The sequence below is a fragment of the Fringilla coelebs genome, assembly GCF_963513975.1.
Source record: "Fringilla coelebs genome assembly, chromosome: Z".
Taxonomy (NCBI): Eukaryota; Metazoa; Chordata; class Aves; order Passeriformes; family Fringillidae; genus Fringilla; species Fringilla coelebs.
The window spans coordinates 24,632,278-24,643,463 of NC_140031.1; positions in this window are offsets into that span (position 1 = coordinate 24,632,278).

Below are 11,186 nucleotides of genomic sequence, written 5' to 3' on the forward strand. Positions count from 1 at the left end.
GATCACAGCATCGTAGAATGGCTTTGGTTGGAGACACATTAAAGATCATCAATTCCATCTCCCCTGCCATGGGCAGGGACACTCCTTGCTAGACCAGGTTGCATAGAGCCCCATCCAGCCTGGCCTTATACACTGCAGGAGAGGGGCATCAGCAGCTTCTCTGTGTAACTAGTGCCTTGCCACTCTCACAGCAAGGAGATTTTTAACAATATCTAGTCTAAAACTTCTCTCAATTGGAAACCGTCCTCCCTTGTGTTGTCACACTTGTGCTTGTAAAACATTCCTCACCTCTTTCTTGTAGGCTCACTTCAGGCACTGAAGAGCTGCAATTAGGTCCCACCAAAGCCTTCTCTTCTCCAGGCTGAGCAAACATAATTATCTCAGTCTTTCCTTGTAGGAAAGGCTCTAAACCCTCTAAGCATCTTTTTGTCCTCCTCTGGACTCCCCCCTGTCCTTCCTGTGCTGGGACCCCAGAGCTGATGCAGCACTGCAGTGGGGTCTCAGCAGGGCAGAGGGGCAGAATCCCCTCCCTGCCCTGCTGCCCACCCTGCTCTGGCTGCAGCCCAGGACAGGTGTGGCTCTCTGGGCTGTGAGTGCCCATGGCTGGGGCATGTCCAGCCTCTCAGCCAGCCGCACCCCCAAGCCCTTCTGGGCAGGGCTGCTGTGATCTGTGCATCCCCAGCCTGTGCTGGTACCAGGGCTGCTCTGAGCCAGGTGCAGCACCTTGCACTTGGTCTTGTTAAACCTCATGAGAAGTCCATGGGCAAGATCAGTGGGATCTATCTCATTAGAGAGATATGCAGATGAATCTAATACCAACAATAAGCAAGACTCCATGTCCTCCACACGAGCTCCCTGAGAGCTTCCCTATCGTGCAATTAAACCATAAATTATGCCACAACGGAGAAAAAAAGAACATAAGGCAAATATAAGTTAAGGGAAGACTGAGAATGAACGAGGCAAGAGGTGCACAATTGCATCTTTTAACATAACAATGACAATGCTGGCTTATTTATTTACAATTTGTTGATGTTGTGTGTGCCTTGTATTGTTTGAGATTTTTTACAAATGTTTTCCTATGGATGATATTTAAAACTCAAGTCAAAGAGCATGGAGAAACTATCACAAACACTTCTCATTTCCTTTGTCAGGAGGCTCTGAGGGTCATGTTTCTGTGAAGGTTATTTGAGTTTTACAGTCAGGATTTACTTCTTGCCAGTAGTCTCTAATATTTACTTAATATTTTCTGCTTTCATTAACATTTCAGTCAGCAAGTTTACTTGCTTTAACACTTGCAGAAGCAAATACAAAAAGAGTTCAAACTTAGTAGCACTTAATTCAACTTTAAAAATATTTGACGAAATTTTCAACATTTACTTACCTCTAACATCATATTAGACTTCAAATACTGAGAGAACAACTAATTCTAAAGTAAAATAAAAATAATCTATTGCAATATATAAGCACCTGCATGATTATTATGCCAATGAAATAGCATTTAGAAACATTAGTCTGTTTTTTTCATATTTCTACATAATGAAGTCTGATGTACTGTGAAACATTTCAAAGTCACAAGACGTTACTTACATGGGACTTCTAATTAGAGCACAAACAACATTGATGGCCCCTATGTTTAAACACCAATAATATCCTAGTCTACTGAAAATATGCCAGACCTTCAAAAATAGTGCAAAATTCAAGAATTGAATGGATCATTCTTGTGCCTCTCTAGTAACTCTTATGAAAGACTCTTTGAATCAAACAAGACCTATGGTAATACATAAGTGAAGTCACCCATCCATAAATTGAAGGTCTGAAAGATTTATAGTCTTCCTACCCACACTATCACCAGTAGAAGTATTCAAAGCAATACCATATAACTTCTTTTCCCCTTCATTCACAATCTGGATAAAACTAAGCCTATACATAATCCAATTACTATTATTTTCAATGAGTTAAAAAACCCAAAAGAACAAAAATAAAAAATCACCACATCCTATCATATGAAGTCTCAAGTCATAACCTGGAATATGCAGAAGAAGCAGATTAAATGAGTTAAGAAGCTACCAATTCAGTATAGCTGCTCTTCAATTGGGTTTTGTGTTTCCAAGTGTTAGGCACATCAAATTACAGTACATTAACCCAATGTACTATAACAGCACTGTTTAAAATGCGGCTGCTATCCACCACAGAATGCTGCATCTGGTTACCATAAAACCTTAAGTTAGAGTAATGGAAAACAGAATTTTGGTGGGTTTTTACACAGAAAAAAGCTGAAATGTTGTGGATCTCTGACAGTCTTTTACTGTCAAAAGGGGGAGGCTTGGTGCTGAACATCTGAGGACAATAATTTGGCTACTGAACATTAAAATGTAGGTCACTCTAGAGATCTGCCAAACTTGTTACATACATAGAATAAAACTATAATTTGTGTGGTTAGGACTTCAGTTTCCTAAAGAACTGTACTAAAGTTACATTCCTGCATCTGAGAGTTTTGTTGTAGCACAACACCTGAAATTGTACTTCATAGTTATCACATATACCATAATTCAATATTCCATACACATATAGCTGTATATACAATTTATGCATGGAAGTTGCTGTTTATTAATCTAGAAAGTTTGTTTTCCCCAGTATCTGGATATTGCAGTCTCAAACGCTGTTTGGTATTGCTCCAAAAAGCTGCTCTAAAAAATGATTCCTGATAAGCTTACAGCTTGAAAAGAACAAAAGCTCAAGATAAACAGCAAAGCATTTGGCCTGCAAATCAGATGCAAGAGAGAGAAGACTAACATTGTAAATCACAGAGACGTTCAAGGTTAGGGGACAGCTTGATGGATGAGAAGTGGAGGATGCATTCTACTGTTCTGGAGTGTTTTAATTGAAGACTCTGCAGAGGATATCTCTTGTTTTGGTGAACAACTTGCCTTCTCTTTATGCTGCAAAGAAAGCCTCTTCAGTAAACCATAGGAAAGCATATTACATAACCGATAGACCAAAGGTGCTTCTAGCCCACCAGTTTGGGCATGCTCAGAAGTGGATGCTTAGGAATTTTAAAACGCTTTTTGAGGTTCAATTATTTTAAAGTGTAAATGGTGAGAGTAGCCGAGCACTGGCACAGATTGCCCAGAGAGGTTGTGAAGTTTCCATTTTGTGAGGAACTCTGAGGCTGTCTGCTAGGAGACACTCAAATGCTGCCTTCAGTGCAACATTATATTCTTATCTTCTTTAAGACTTCTCATACTCCTGAATTTTGAGGAAAATGTAACGAAATTTCTAAATTGATTTTTTTTCAGTGTTTTTTTTCTGAAAAGCCATGCAAAAAGCAAAGTTGAAATTAACTCAAATATATCCTTTCTGGGTTGCTCTTCGTACAGATGCTTGGATATAAAAAAGCTATTATATAGGTAAATGGATAGAGTTTGTAAAAAACATTTAATCTTTTCAAAACTATTTCACAAGCTATTCAAGTGCTGTAAAAATCCTAAAGGTATTCATTCCAAATTCTCTTCCTACCAACAACTTACGGTATTTGCTGCATAATCCCTGTGTCTTACTATGAATAATGAGAATGGTTCAATAATTCCTTGAAATAAATGCCTTTTTTCCCCTCTAACATCACAGTAATCATGGACATATTATAATTTTTTTAAGAAAACAAATTTATAAATGTGACTAAATATCAAATTTTTAATTCTCTTTACCTTTTGAAATTGGAAATGCCCGCTATATAAACATATATATAACCCTTTCACAACTCTCTCTTAACCACACACAGAAAACTTAAATTTTGCATGGATTTGGTTTAATGTATACACCTTAGTCATGTATGCATGTAATAAACTTTCAAATCTAAAAAAAAATCCTCATTCTTTCCATATATGGCAGACTAGAAAAAAACTAATAAGTTCAAAACTCTTCCTGTTTATCACCATTTTGAAAAAGGTATTTTTGTCTTTGACTGTAGCAAATCCCTGTGGGAACAGAGTTCATAGGCCATCCAAGACCAAAAGCCCTCTCAGAATTAGAGGACTGTAATCAGCAACATGTTGAGAAATAAGTGAATGCAGCAAATCTTAAGTGAAATGTGAAGTGCACCACTTCAGAAACTTAATTTTATCCCTATTGTGATTACAAAAGTTTGACATTAAATTTAGTAAATCTCTGAAAATTTAATAAGTTAGCCCACTGGAACATGAGGAGGTGGTCTGTGTCTGTGTTACTTGCTTTCTCCCAGTGGACTAACTCAAATTTCATGGAGCTCATATATATCTAAATGCCTGTATGTACCTAACAAAAGCAACAGTCAAGTCAAGAAGCAATTTGTGAGGACTTTTTCCTTCTTCTCTTCCACTGTCATATTGGTTTTGTGCTTTTTATGTTTGTTTATGAAAAGCCACCTTTATAATTACCTGACCTTGGTCTGAAAATACAAAAGCAGAAATTGTTGACATCGTTTCATAAACACCATGAAAGAAATAGATGTCAGGGATCAAAACTGCCGTGTTTGTCACTGAACAGCTATTGCTTATCAGAGATCTGTACCTTGCTTTCAAATTTCCTATGGCACATTCTGTCATTGTCCTACACCTGTCTCAGATAATGCACATTAAAATTGTTCAGACCCTAGGACAATTTCAGCTATATATGGGTACCACAGAAACCAGGCCCCACAGAATTCCTTCCCCTGAGAAGGAAAAGAACATCAGCAATCTCAGTAAAAACTGGCTTGCTTTTTAAAGGGTCTAGGTCTTTTAAAGTGGTGCTTACTGCACTTCACCTGTGTATGTCCCAATAAACAAATAACATTTCTCTAATACTTCTTTAGGGTGCAAAGACCAACATATTATTCATATAACATTTCAATATGATCCATTTGGAGCAGATATCTGGAAGATTTTTAAATTTCTACTGGCTGGAAAACTTCAAAGTAGTTGCTACTTTATGGGATAGACAAGAATTCTTTTGTGGTTGTCCTGATGTATCACAAAGGTCAGGCAAACATCAGAGGTATAGGAAATTTTCTGACACTAAAGAGTCAGAAAGAAAGTCAAAAAGTCACTAAAGAGTTTCTCCCAGCTGTCCCACGGTTTCATAACAGCATGTACTCTGAGGGAGAGCCAGCAAAACTTTGTGGTCATTCTCACAGTCTCACTGAGGAAATTCCGAATTCTGCATCCAGGGGCGTTACCTCTGCTAATGCCCATTACATTATTTCTAAGGAGAACAATTTCTGTCACTTCACATCCCCAGTAGTCTGGGTATCACAAAAGGATTGATAAAAGAGTGTCTTAAGTATAAAGATTCACTTAACATTCAAATGCTTTCTCACTAGGTTGCGGAGAGCCAGCGTGAAAAACATAGGTCAGGCATGATGTGCTGTAGATGCCAAAATGAAACATTGCCCTATGAGTGATGTATTCTGATAGCTTCACACTGTATTTCTAAAATTTAACTGGGAAATGGCAAACTTCTATGTACCATTGAAGAACAGTCATTGTTTTTCAAGACAGGGTGCAGTCTGCTCACCATTGACAGGTCATGCTAGAAGATGCATGCATTCTTCACCAGAAAAATGTCTTCTAGTAAGCAAGAAACCAAGGAGTTAAAATTAAGTTTCTTCCATCAAAAGGGAAAACATTGTGACCAAAACAAACTCTGAGATCTTCCTTCTGACAATCAGCATAGTCTGTCTTTTGTAGCTTCTGTTGTTCCCAGCTGGTCTGCAGTTGTTTTTCCCCCTGCTTTCTCCTAGATTTCTTGGCAAAGTACTAGGCTATATGGTGATGTTCTAGAATTATGCTGTGTTATAGAAGACTTTAGAAAGAAGCACTCAAATTCACACTCTATTCACTGCCAAATCAGCACATTCTGTGCTTATGATTGTTTAAAAGGGTCATACAGAAAGCTCATCTTTATGAAGCTCCACAGGTAAGGGAGGCATGGTATCTCAGAATGACTAATACATCTCTTCTCTGCAATTAACACTGGGAATTTATCCATCTCTCTTGGAAAAATTATTACTAGTTCAGGAAGGACTGATTCAAAAAGGTTTGTGTATTCTTTATCAGGAGAACATCCAACAGAGAGAGAATGTTGCCCTTAGGACTTAAACTAAATCCAGACTTTGCCAAGTCTAGGATATCTCCTGTACTTAGACTCTCAGGATCCTTTCCATAAGTTTGCTTAGAAAAAGGAGGACTTGTCAGTGACCAGTAATTAATTAAGTCAGGTTTCTTCTGAATTTATCAGTGTTGTTTGTCTGAATTTGATAGAGCTATTTATTTTGGTGGGAAAGAACACCCCCACTGCTTCAATCTCAGTAGTAAGGCAAGAGAGATACAGCATCTTCCTCAAAATTATCCATAAAAGCTTAGTGGCTTAGGACAGTTACTCCTTATGCTCCAAGCATCTTCCTGAACGTGGGTGATGTCTTTTGCAGATGGACTTCTGATCTTTCCTGTGGATTGCCACATTTCAGTTTAATTAATTTATTTAGATCACTGTGCAATACATCACTAGTGAGCTACTTCAAAAGCAGAGCAAAAAATTCTCAGTGAATGGAGTCTTTTCATAGGCCTAGGCAATTTCTGTATCACAGTCTGCTTTTTCTTTAGCTTCACACTTCCATCCTTCTGCCTGTCTCTGGCACAGTCCCATGTAACAACATTCTACATTTTCAACACTTTGATTTATAGATTTCATTTACACTGCAGTGTCTTTTTAAAATCTTACGAGTCTTAAACCAAGATCAGGTACTTAAGGATTTTTTAGATAGAGAAACACTATGAATTTAATATCATTCCTCAAGAAAAACTCTGTGTAAAGATAAAAGCCTCTTGTATGTACAGATTATATAAAAAGACAAGTTACAATTGGCACAATATACAAACATACGGGTGACAGGAAATCTATAAGAAGTGAGAAAAGGAATATTTGAACATTTTCTTTGAGTTGTTACAACAAAGATGGTGAAGTGTTTTAAAATTATGAACCTCATTGTTACAACTAAAAACCTTGTGAAACCTTATTATTATAAGAATTAAAGTATTAGCTTAGTGAAGCCTCTGATTCCTGGATGTTTTAGGTATGAACTTCCAAAGTTCTGAGGTTAAAAATTCTGGGCTTTTTTAGAAGACTCTGAGTGAACCCAATACCCTACAAAGATTCAAACTAAAACCACAGTTGTTGCGCTTCCTCACCAATTTTGAAGATTTTCTCACTTCACCTGTTTTAAATGCATGGTCACCCACACAGAAAGAAGTTCTTCCTCATGTTTAAATTGAACTTTCTATGCATCTGCCCATTGCCTCTTATCCTATTGCTTGGCACCAGTGGGAAGAGCCTGGCTCCATGCTCTTGATAGCCTTCCTTTAGATAGGTAGATACTTACAGACATTGATGTGATCCAGCCTGCCACAGTCCTTCTGATGGGCTGCACAGCGCTGCGGGCTATTGACCACTCCTCTCAGCTTTCTGTTGTCAACAAACTTGCTGAGGAGGCCTCTGTTCCTTGATTCAAGTCATGAGTGAATAAGTTAAACAACCTCAGGCCCAGTATTGAACCTTGAGGGACACCACCAGTGATGGTGAAATGCTGGACATGACCCAGCAAGGTGCACTCACAGCCCAGAAAACCAAGTGTTTCCCAGGCTGCATCAAGAGCAGCAGGTCAAAGGGATTCTTCCCAACTACTCTGCACTAGTGTGACACCTACTGCATCCAGCTCTGGAGCCCTCAGCCCAGGAAGCAGGTGCACATGCTGGACAGTCACGAGGATGATGGATGGGCTGAAGTACCTCTCCTGTGAGGACAGGCTGAGAGCTGGGGATGACCAGCCTGGAGAAGGCAAGGCTTCAGGCAGGTCTGGTAGCAGCCTTCCAACATTAAAGGAGGCCCTATAAGAAAGTTGGAAACAGTTATGTTAGATGGGCCTGTTGTGACAGGACACAGGGTGGTGATTTTAAACCAAAAGAGGGTAGATTCACCCTAGATATAAGGAAGATTATTGTGCTCTGATGGTGGTGAAAAATAGGACAGGTTTCCCAGAGAGATGATAGATGCCCCATCCCTGGGAGCATTCAAGGTCAGGTTGGATGCCCTGTTTGACACCTCTGAGCAATCTAGTTGAAGATGTCCCTGCTCAGTACATGGGGGTTGGAACAGAGAACATTTTAAGGTCTGTTCCAGCCCAAACCATTCTATGTCTCTATGATTACTCTCTTGGTGTAATCACCTGTACTTGGTTGGATAGCTTACTTTGTATCAAACAATAACATTTAAATAAGAAAAGTCAATAAAACAGTTATTTTTATATGCCAGTGGAAAGCAGTTTTACCATAAAACCCTAATTTTGTATTAGTAAATTAACAAATCCTCTTAGCATAAAGACATTTGGAAAATATTATTCACTGGGGAAGTGGTTCAACCCTGGAAGAGGTTTCACAGAAAGGTTGTGTAATATCTATCTTTGGAAATATTTCAAAGCCCTGAGCACCCTGATCTAACTTTGAAGTTAGCTCTGCTTTGAGCAACACATTAAATTCCTGAGGTCCCTCCCAACCTAGATTCCTCTCCATCACTTATTTAAATGAGACATACATGAGGATCTGATTACCAATTCTTGACCACAATCAAATGTTATTGTGATTAAATATTTGGGGAGGGATTTGCAACAAACTCAGAAGCCTTGCAGATGCTCACAGGAATGTATTTGATTAATTTCTGTTTTTTCTGTTGTTGCTGGCAAAATTCCCAGGGAAGCCTGTCCTTATAATTTTTTGTTCTGCAGATATACACCTCTACTTGTTAAAATAGGCTGTTACTGTAGTGTTTGCACATGGCAGATTTAAAGTATATAACAGCTGTCACCAAAGCAAGCATTTGGCTCTTAGGGAAGACTTACGTGGAAGAGCCTTGGAATCTAGTAGAAAACACTGTTTTAGAAACAAGCTGTTTCACGGCAATTGCTATCTAGTAAAATTGTTTTGCAGATCCATGAAACAGTTTCCATTTATGTACCTCTTCTCAAATTCTATTTGTTGTTACATTGCTTTTGACACAACATAGTATAAACAAGGTAAATGTTGAGGGGTAAAATTACAATGAAAACTTAAAACGTGAAAAGACAAAGGAGTGCAAATGACGAAATATTCTCAAGTTTTTACTGCTTAGCTCATTTTGACTAGGCAACTTGAAAGTGTCTCCATTTGTACATTCCACTATTTCACACTCTCTTTTTTTTTTTTTTTTTTTTTTTTTTATTTCCAGTCATGTTTTAAGCAAAAAATATCTTGCAAATGATTTGTATTAACTTGCCTTTAGCACAAAGACTTTTCAGACAGTCATGGACAGTGAGAGATAAGGCACTGCCATTTACTTCAGAATACAGCTAAGCACAAACACATTTGTCACACCGCAGCTGGCACATTGCAGCATCACTCCCAGCGTCAATTTCCAGTAACTTTTCTGCAGTGCTTACATTCATATTGCCCAAGTGCAGGTCATACTGTATCTAACTGATGAAGAACAGCATGTACCCACTCAAAGTATGGGCTCAAAAAGGTGAAGTTATTCATGAATATGTATTCAATTATTTTCAGAACTATTGAATCATTTAACTTCAATTAGACACATTTTAACTACTCCATTTCAAAATAAAGTCAATATGAGAGATATTTAACTTAAGTCTTTATCAAGAAGCAAATAGCATTTCCAAAAAAAAGGTAACTAAGATTGGGTTTAGAGGCAATTTGATTGATTTAGTGGGTCTTTGTATATAAATAATATCCTCCTACATCCTTCTAATGGCTATAATATTCATTCTTGTTTATTTCTGACCAGTATTTCACTTGTACTTGCTCCTACAGGTGAGTCCAATATGCATTGCAAGATTAGATGCCTCAAGTGTTATATAAATACCTGATTTTAACTCCAGTAAGTCTCAGGAAAGTTTATACCTGTGCTTCATACAGTCAAAATGCCTCCATGATGCAATCTAAACAAGGAAGAGGTTTGAATGATTCCTCTGCTGTTGCTGAACATTGCATCCCTCTTCCTGAAATGGAAGGATATGCTCTTACATCTGATGAGTTTTCTTCCTAGTTCTTCAAGATTTATAGATGTTCAGCTCTGGATACAGTAGGTAGCTAAGAAGATGAGCTCCTTTTGATCTTCTCATCCTATTCTCATCAGACTGCAGCTGATACCCAAAATATTACATTTGAAGTAGGGCTGAAGTAAAGTACAAACCATTACCCACCCACCTACAGGCCTGGTCACCCAAACTGTTTTTAACTCATTAGGTCCATATCCATATAGACTGCAATATTTTGGGATGTGAGAGTATGGTGGGAGAGAGTTTCAGAAGCATTGCTCCATTCAACATAAAGGTCACCTACTGTTATCACCTCCACTCACATCAATAATAGTTCATTATTTTACCCTTTTGACCTTTCACTGCTGCAAGTACTTGAATAGAAAAGCCTAAGAGTTGTCAAATATGTGTCCATGTGTTTATTTATTTTAACCATGTTAAAATAAATTAAAGTTTAACCAATGGTAATTTAACCAATAAATGGTTATATACACTTTTTTTCTGGGATGGAGTTATGAGAGATACCATCAGATAGCAGAAGACTTTGCCCAGAGCAGTGAGGTTGCTTTTTTACTTTTCTATGCTTCAGATTTCTAAGAGCTTCCTTAAAATTTGGTGGAAGCTAGGATGTAGCAAATAAAACCATAAAAGAAAATATGAAATGGTGACACTGCAGTTGAAGTGGAAAAACTCAATTCCACTATGGTATTGAATTAGGTCAAAAGTCTTAAACATGATGGACATATAGTTGAGAATTCTGAGCACAATGACAACAGAAGGTCAATTCTTAAAATGCCATGTTCTCCTCAGTTCATTTCATCATCTACTTTCTGGAAATCAGTAAAGCATGAAATTAGAGATCATTGGTAATATCTGCACCTCTGAGGAAGGCAGAACCTAACAAAAAATTCAAACAATTAAGGCTTCAAGGCTTACTGAACAGAGTCCTTATTACAGCAATACTTGTTTGTTTATAAAACAAAAAACTAACAGAAGTTGAGAGTATAATACGCCTGGACAACAGTAATAACATATGTTAGTAACAGTAGATATAAAAATTCTCAAAAAAATCACTGGCAAATGTGAGGTT